This window comes from Perognathus longimembris, chromosome 3, assembly GCF_023159225.1.
Source record: "Perognathus longimembris pacificus isolate PPM17 chromosome 3, ASM2315922v1, whole genome shotgun sequence".
NCBI classification, from domain to species: domain Eukaryota; kingdom Metazoa; phylum Chordata; class Mammalia; order Rodentia; family Heteromyidae; genus Perognathus; species Perognathus longimembris.
In genome coordinates this window covers 71,588,533-71,597,088 of record NC_063163.1, presented here as the reverse complement: position 1 = coordinate 71,597,088, position 8,556 = coordinate 71,588,533, and positions in this window count along the sequence as shown.

Here is an 8,556-nt window from a genome sequence, read left to right as displayed (position 1 = left end):
TCCTGCCTTAATCTTAGGATGTGTAAGCAGTCATCTTTACCTTTTCTAATTATTATTCCCTGGGCAAAATTGGAAACTACCTCATTTTTACAGTGAGCCTAGCATTATACAAGAGGGCTTATTTCTGGTTAACCGCTACTCTTAGTAAGTAGAGCCCAAAGGCCTCCTCTCTTCTTTGGAAACAGCAAAAACGATACTTGTAGGCAATGGGATGAGACAAGCTATCCTTTAAAATAGAATGGCTTTCAACATACTTTCTTCAGCCCGAGAAGGATCCTGCAAAACGGTAAAGGCTCAATGTCATGTGTATATTCCAGACAACTCAAATATCTTCCCAGCCCTTCTGGATTTACACACTCAAACTGATATTATGTGTGACTGCTCTTAGCTCTGCTCTTAACTCTAACAAACTCCTAACCTCATCATTCTCTGGAACCACTTGAAGGAAAAAATTGTCATTTATCTTTATGGCATTACTATTTTAGGAATATTAATCTGCTACACCTTGTTTTGCTTCTGTGGCTTATTATCGTCCCTAATTTCTCATTTGACTTCCTTTCCAGTTTGTAGTCAAAGAATGCTTCTAATGATGTCTGATCCTGGTAGTCCAGCAATTGAAGTTCCCATGTCACCCCTTGATAAGATAGGACAAGACTTCTGATCCCTGGCTAGGCACAACCAAGGCCACTGCTCATGTTGATGTAGTGAGAGAAGGTGGATCTTCACCAATCAACTTCCCTTAAGATTAAGGGACCAAAGTCATTTTCTGGGAAAATGAGGGAGGGCAGACTAGGGACTGTGAGATATGGTAAACAACTTCTAGGAATTTAAAAACTCAAGTTTAAGCAAATACAGGAGATATTCATCCATCTACTTCCCTTAGGGTCAAGGGAAGAAAGTCATTTTCGGGGAAAACAAATCAGGACAGAGTGGGGACAATGGGGTATGGTAAGCTTACAGAAAATACAGGAGATATTTTTTTCATCTACTTCTCTTAAGATGAAGGGACCAAAGTTATTTAGGGGAAAGTGAGGCAGGATAAATTGGGGAAAATGAGGCCTGGTGAAGGAAATTTGGAAACATGGTACATAGAAACATAGATGCACATCTGTGCTTCAAAGAGACAACAGGATGCATTTCCTCCTGAGATATGCGTTTCTCCCCCCAAGAATTAAGGTTGATCTGGCAGGATGTCTGCCTTCCTGAGAAAGTGCTCCCACCCCCTGGGGCTGGGAATATGGTCTAGTGGCAAGAGTGCTTGCCTCGTATACATGAAGCCCTGGGTTCGATTCCTCAGCACCACATATATAGAAAAAAAGCTGGAAGTGGCACTGTGGCTCAAGTGGTAGAGTGCTAGCCTTGAGCAAAAAGAAGCCAGGAACAGTGCTCAAGCCCTGAGTCCAAAGCCCAGGACTGGCAAAAAAAAAAAAAAAAAAAAAAAGAAAAGAAAAGAAAGTGCTTCCCTCAAACTTAAGGAATTTCCTACCCTAAATGCAAACAAAAGGACGCCTTCTTTATCTCAAGGATATACATCTGTTTATGACAGGATGCATTCTTATATGGAAAGAATGGCCAAAATACCCAGAAACTCAGAAATTAGCACCCAGCATGATTAGAGCATAGTACAACTCCCATTGTTGCATAATTGTGAAGGCAGACCCCAAGTGTTTACCATGCATACGCTTCTGGCAGCCACAGAGCTGTGTGTCTCTCCTTAGCACACCCACACTCTGTCACAGTGTCTCTGTGCCTTCCTGTGTGTCTGTCTGCTTGCTTGCTTACTTAATCAAGCTCTGCCAGGTTTTCTTACAATTGTGGCGTGTCCAGAAATTCATGGTCTGCGGTCAAAGTCAAGGATGCTATGTGAAGTGTCCGTACTTTTAGAGGGACACGTCACTAAGCTCCAGCTGTATTCTATTACACTAGAGGTTGGTATTACACTTGTAATCTGGTTCTGGCAGCCACAGTTGTTACTAAGGCCTGGGGAAGCACACAGATCTTGCCATTGCTAGACAGACCTTGTAACATGGTCAGTCTCTGTTGATGAGGCACTTAGACTCCTGGTGAGCCCATGGGGAAGCATGCAAGGACCTATCACTCCCTGGTTTCCTCTCTGAGATTTTAAGAGCCACAGAGTATTTGTCATTAAAATTGCTTTGGGTTTTCTCTAGTACTGAAGCTGGTCATCACCCCACCAACTGACTTCCAGCAGGTCCTGAGCGCCATCTAGTGGTGACATTCTAGAAGTGTCTACAGGCTCAGGAAAACTGCAGCCTGCCTGGAATCTCTGGGAAAAGAGGCACAAATCCAGATAAGGCAGACTGGTGTAATTATGAGACATTTCAAAGGCCAAATGATATAATATGTGAACATGAATCAAGAACGTTCCAGAACTATGAGTTATCCTAGGACTTGAAGATGTAGTATATATGGGGAAGTTGTCATTGAGAGAATCTCAAACTCATGATTCTTTGTTGATTTCCTCCTGAACCATGTAACTCTGGGGCTTGATAGACAGAATCTAAAAAATTAAATGTAAATCAGACATTGGTGGCTCATGCCTGTAATTATGGCTACTAAGGAGGCTGAGATCTGAAGATTATGTTTTCAAGACAGTTTGAGTAGGAAAGTATGTGGGACTCTTATCTGTAATTAACCACAGAGAAGCTGGAAGCAGAGCTGTGGATCAAGTGGTAGAGTGCCACTCATGAGAGAAAAAAATGCTATGGGACAGCTCTCAGGACCCGAGTTCAAGCCTGAGTACCAGAGCGTGTGTGTGTGTGTGTGTGTGTGTGTGTGTGTACATATGGACACGTAGGTATGCACATGTGCACACACACAGAGCTCAATTAGAGAATGGACAGAACAGAAGGTATCTCTGAAATCTCCCATCTCCCATGGGGGATGTATTTTGAATGACAGGTTTACACATGAGCCCAATCTCTCTCACACCAACTTTCACACCACATTTCAGTCCGTTCCAATATCCCTGGCGAGGCTTTTATGTCATAAAATAACCCTCTCCTGAACAAGTTGTACACAGGGTGTTTCAACACAGCTTGTGTGAGAAGATTCAGCTGTGACTTCCCTGGTTTACAGGGAATTCTGTAGATCTGAAATTAGCAAGCACTGCTTCACAGAAAACACACACATGAATTAAAGCATCTATATAAACATAGGAAAAATATTTAAATCTAGTTTGGAAAGTTATGAGAATGGAAAAATAGTTAAGCCTGGAAAGGTGTTGGAGAAGAAGGAATAGAAGAAGAGAAAGCTGCGGGAGTGACACAGGAGACAGGCCCAGGCATGGACAGCAGAGCAAAGGCTCGGCTCCTCACAGGGCCATCTCTGCAGCCAAATGTGGGCATCTATCCCAGGAAGACTTCACTCCAGCTTTGAAAAGGGATGTCAGCACACAGTGCTTCCAGGGACATTGCTTTCTCTATTCGGAGAACAAACAAGCTGCAAGGATTTCTACATATTTTGATTTGTTCTTTCCTAATTAGAACCTATGCTGAAGACCCAACATGAATAATATTAAAAAACAATAGACTGTGCATATGAACGTGAATGAAGGGGAAACACACATCAGTTTAGTGGAAAAAAATAAGTGACAGTTCTCTTATCCCTGATTTGACTGGAAGCTCCTAGATTCCACAGGCATTGCTGACATGAAATAACAGCAGAGTTTATTAAAGCAGAAACGGCATGTCTCTCTAAGGAAATGTTCTGCAGCAGGTCAAAAATATTGATCCTATTTTTAAAAATACCAAGAATAGAATTTATTGAAGATTTCCCTGGCCTTTGACCTATGGATGGGGATACCGCGCTGTCGTGTCCTAGTACTGAGTCTAAGTTGTGCCCTTGTCCCTGAGGGATAATATCTCAGTCTGGAAGAGTCATAGTAATGGTGGGGAGACTGGGACAGTCCTGGGAAGGTGGTGTGGAATGGAAGACAGACAGAATCATCTCTACCCCCTGGTAGGAAGACAAATATTCAGCAGTGAAACCTGAAATAAAGGAGAGCTGCAGTGGTGAGGGCAATGTGGAAGATGCAGAGAAAAATCAATAGATGCATTCAATATCCTCCCACCACTTACTGATAACCAAACAGAAGGTGCAAATGAAGGAAACTCCGTAAAATCACTTACTGATGACCCTGTTGCCGTTTCCCAGGATCATTCATGTTGCGTATGAATTCCCAAGAATAAAGGGGGAAAAAGCCAGCAATCACCACATCTCCCTTGCTGTATGCCACGGATTTCTCTGTGTAAAAACATCTGTCATCTTCGGAGGAACTGGCCATGAGTGGAAGCTGGAGGAGAAGCAGAATCAGAGCCACAGGGAACATGCTGCCGCTCTGGTAGAGAGGTGATTCTGGCTGGAGATGAGCCTGCAGCGGCAGGCAGGTGTATAAATGGATCTTCAGTTTCTGTGGCTTCTTGTTACCTGGATGGCCACTGGGATGCACCACCAGTCTCCTCCACTGTCCTAGAGGAATATGGAACCAGCTATGCCCTACGGCTCTGCACCTGGGTTCCAGCTTCAAGGTCAAAAATAAAAATTGGAGAACATGTGTAGAACTTTCTTCTCCACACCCTCCGGGCTACAATTTCATACAGGACCCTGGATATTAAAACTCCAGGGATGGATTCCTCACCTATGAAGTTGTTTGCAAAGTTTCCTGGAAAAAAAGTAGAAAAACAAGTACCAAAAAAGTTTAAAAGACTCCTATGAAAGCCACTAGGGATGATGGAAATGAATGGGAGATGCCCTGTGAAGGTCAAAAGGTCAGAAAGGGCCATGGTCAGAAAAGGCTGAATAAAGGTCATTGGGGCCTAGTGAAAGACCTCCCAGACACACAGCAGGGTCCTGGCAAGAAGAGCCTGGTCACTGCAGGGTGACTCCGCCACGTGGGGAGGGATATAGATGTATTGTCCCTTCCTAGCAAGTGCACATCAAGTTGGACACCTAGGACTCCCAAAATAATGTTTTTGGTATGAATCACAGTCCATCCTTTCCCAGGACTCTATTAAAAAGAATGAGACTTTGTGCAACTTCCAGTGAACACATGAATATGGGTTTGTCCTTTTTTTTTCCTATTTAAAAAAAATTTTTTTTGTTGCCAAACTGATGTACAGAGAGGTTACAGTTTCATACATTAGGCATTGGATACATTTCTTGTACTGTTTGTTACCTCCTCCCTCATTCCTCCCTCCCCTCTCCCCCTTTGGGTTTGTCATTTAAAAAAAAATCCATCCACATGATTGGGTTGTTCTCTTCTTCCAATTGGTTCTTGTGACACTCCACTTATCTTTCAATGAAAGAAACTTTGGTTCTTCTTGTCATGCTCTTTATTGGTGCTATCACTGGAGACCACAGATGGTCTGAAACCTGGTATTGGATACTTTGTATTCATTTTGGAGAAGGTTATTCAGACATCAAACTGAGAAGCGGCCACAGGTATGGATTCAATGTGGATTTGGATAAAGTCTGTGTTGAACATTCAAGCAATTCTCATTCTGTCACACACTTTCCTTTAAGCGAATAGAAACAGACACAAGCCAGTCACAGAAAACAAATGGAAAAGAGGGAATAAATCCTCCAACTCTTATGTTAGAGAGGCTTCAATGCAGACCCCTAGTCCAAGGCTAGTCCAGCAAAGGCTGTTTCGTTCTTATGAATATATATTATCTCTACTCAATAATTTGTATTTTTCCTCACATTTCCTCACAGGCAGATGATATGCTGTCTGTTTTATGTCTCTTCTTATGCCAGCCCTGGGCCTTGAACTCAGGGCTTGAGTACTGTACAAGGCTTTTGTGCTCAAGGCAGGTGTGCTATCCCTTGAGCTGCTGCTCCAGTTCCTGCTTTTTCTAACTTAATTGGAGATAAAAGTCACTCAGATTTTCCTGCCCAGGCTGGCTTCAAACTGTGATCCTCAGATCGCTTGGGGAAAACGTAGGACTAGTAGTGGAGCCAGTGGATCCTGGAATATTTTACATTTTTAAAGAGCAGATTGTTTCAGCTACTAGAATTCATTTTCTTAAATTGTATCTTAGTTAGTCCAGGAGTTACAGCATCACAATCTTCTCCTATGTATACCACACTTTGCTCAATTTGCTTGTGTATAGATGCACATGACGGTGCATATGTAGTCATATATGTTGAGAATTGAGATCTAAGTTTCACATATGAGAGAACACAAGTGCCCTTTGTCTGAGCCTGACTTGTTGGGAGCTGAGCCAGCAGCTAATCTCATTCTGACCTCTGGCTGTGTTTTCAAGGACGTGCAAGGACATGGCTTAATGGAAAATTGGAAATGCTTTCCTATGTCTGCCATGAGTCCATTCTTATGTTAACCAACCTCATCCTGTCTTAGCTACCATCAAATATTGCTCTGGAGTCCACTCGTATGTTAACTAACCTCATCCTGTCTTAGCTATCGTCGGGTATTGCTAACTCCAAGCCTTTTTGTGTTCTAGAATTTTAAGCCTATGCTATTTCCTGGTTTTCAAACTGCATATAAGCTGGAAGTTAAGAATAAACATGGCTGCAGTCTTGAGTTACAATCTTGAGCTGCAGACCTCCCGTATCCCATCTTTGCCTCTTGTCTTGTATTTTTCCTTTTCTTTAATCCTCGCCCCCCTCAGTCAGGATTCCCTTTTTGCTGCTGGCTGGCTCCTGCAGAGTGGCACCCGAACAGGGATCTGAACACCTGGGATGACGGCCCCCGCTCAGGTAAGGACGTCTGAACACTTGGGAAGGAGAGCAGGAGAGAGAGTGTATTGTCAGGAGTAAGAAATTATGGGACAAGGTAACAGCCGCACGCTATATGTGCAGGCCCTCAAAGGGATGCTTCATGCCCGGGGAGTGAAAGTTGGCCAAAGTCAGAACGTTTCTTTCACTTTGTTGAAGAAGCATGCCCCTGGTTCCCTGCGGAAGGAACCATTAACTTAGAAACTTGGCAGAAAATTGGAAAAAAAAATTCAGGAACATTATGACGCCAATGGCCCTGAGAAAACCCCAGTGGACGCTATTAATCTCTGGAATCTGGTCCGAGATTGTTTGGATCCTAGACATGAATGAATTAGATTCAATCAGTCGATCAGAGAAACTGAACAGGGACCTGATGAGCATTGCCCAGCCCTGGGAGCGTATGCAGCTGCCCGGGAAGAGCTGAGAAAATTAATAAAATCTGAACTCACTGGGCTAGATATTAAAGAAGACTCAGATGGCTCAGACACTGAGGAAAAATTATGCAATGAGCCTACTAAAATTAGATTGAACCATGTTGAGAATTTGTTGGAATCAATTATAGTCCTATTGTCACAGCTTCATCCAAAACAACAAACTCCTGTAAAGGTAGAGACTTGTGGACCCCGCCCAAAAAGGGAGGAATAAATGACTATATTCGGCTTTGTGCAGACATTGGTCCATCCTATATGCAGGGCCTCATGCTGGCTGCAGCGCTCCAAGGGAAGACTGTAACTGAGTTCTTATGCACCCCCCATACAGGGGGAAAGGGAAGGGGACATCTAAATATTGCAGGGTCTCCTGGCAGCTGTTTTTCCTGCGGACAAATGGGCCACTTAATGGCTCACTGCCCTAATCAGAAAAGGAGAGCTATGCCTGGAATTTGTCCCAGTTGTAAAAAGGGGAAGCATTGGGATAAGAATTACAGATCTACTTTGAATGACTCCGGCTGCCCGATTTCGGGAATCTGGCAGAGGGGCCAGCCCCTTGCCCCAAGGAAAAATTTTGGGGCGGCTCCTTCCTTCCCCCAACCTCAAGCCTATCCCCCAACAACCTGCAGCAACAATCAGTTTCCAGTCTCCTCCGAGCAACACCAGGGAGTGCAGGACTGGATGTCTGTTCCTCCACCCGCTGGGTACTGACTCGGGAAATGGGAGTCCAGGCCCTGCCTACAGGAGTCATTGGCCCCCTTCTGAGGGAATCTATTGGCTTACTGTTAGGCCGCAGCAGCTCTGCACTGAGGGGCCTACATATTATTCCAGGAGTGATAGATCAGGCCTATACTAGAGAAATAAAAATCATGGCTTCAGAGCCTGCTAGTGTTCTCTCTATCCCTGCAGGACAAAGAATTGCTCAGCTCATCCTTGTTCCTTTAATTTCAGTCGGTGCCTCAGCCACTACAAACCCTAGGGGAGAAAGGAGTTTTGGGTCTTCAGACATTTTGGGTTCAAAACATAAAACGGGAACGGGCCGAGATTACAATTTATATACAAGAAAAGCCCTTCTGAAGCCTATTAGATACAGGAGCAGATGTGTCTGTGATAGCCAAGAGACATTGGCCTTCCCACTGGCCCCTTACTGCATCTCTCACATTCTTATGGGGGATTGGCCATGCCACAGATCCCCAACAAAGCAGTGCCATCCTTAACTGAAGAGATGGTGAGGGCCATTCTGGGACTTGCAAACCTTATGTATTGGATCATTTGCCCATAAATTTGTAGGGGAGGGATATTATGGAAAAGATGGGAGTTTATTTGCTTAGCCCTAGTGATGCAATAACTCGATAACTCTTAAGTCAAG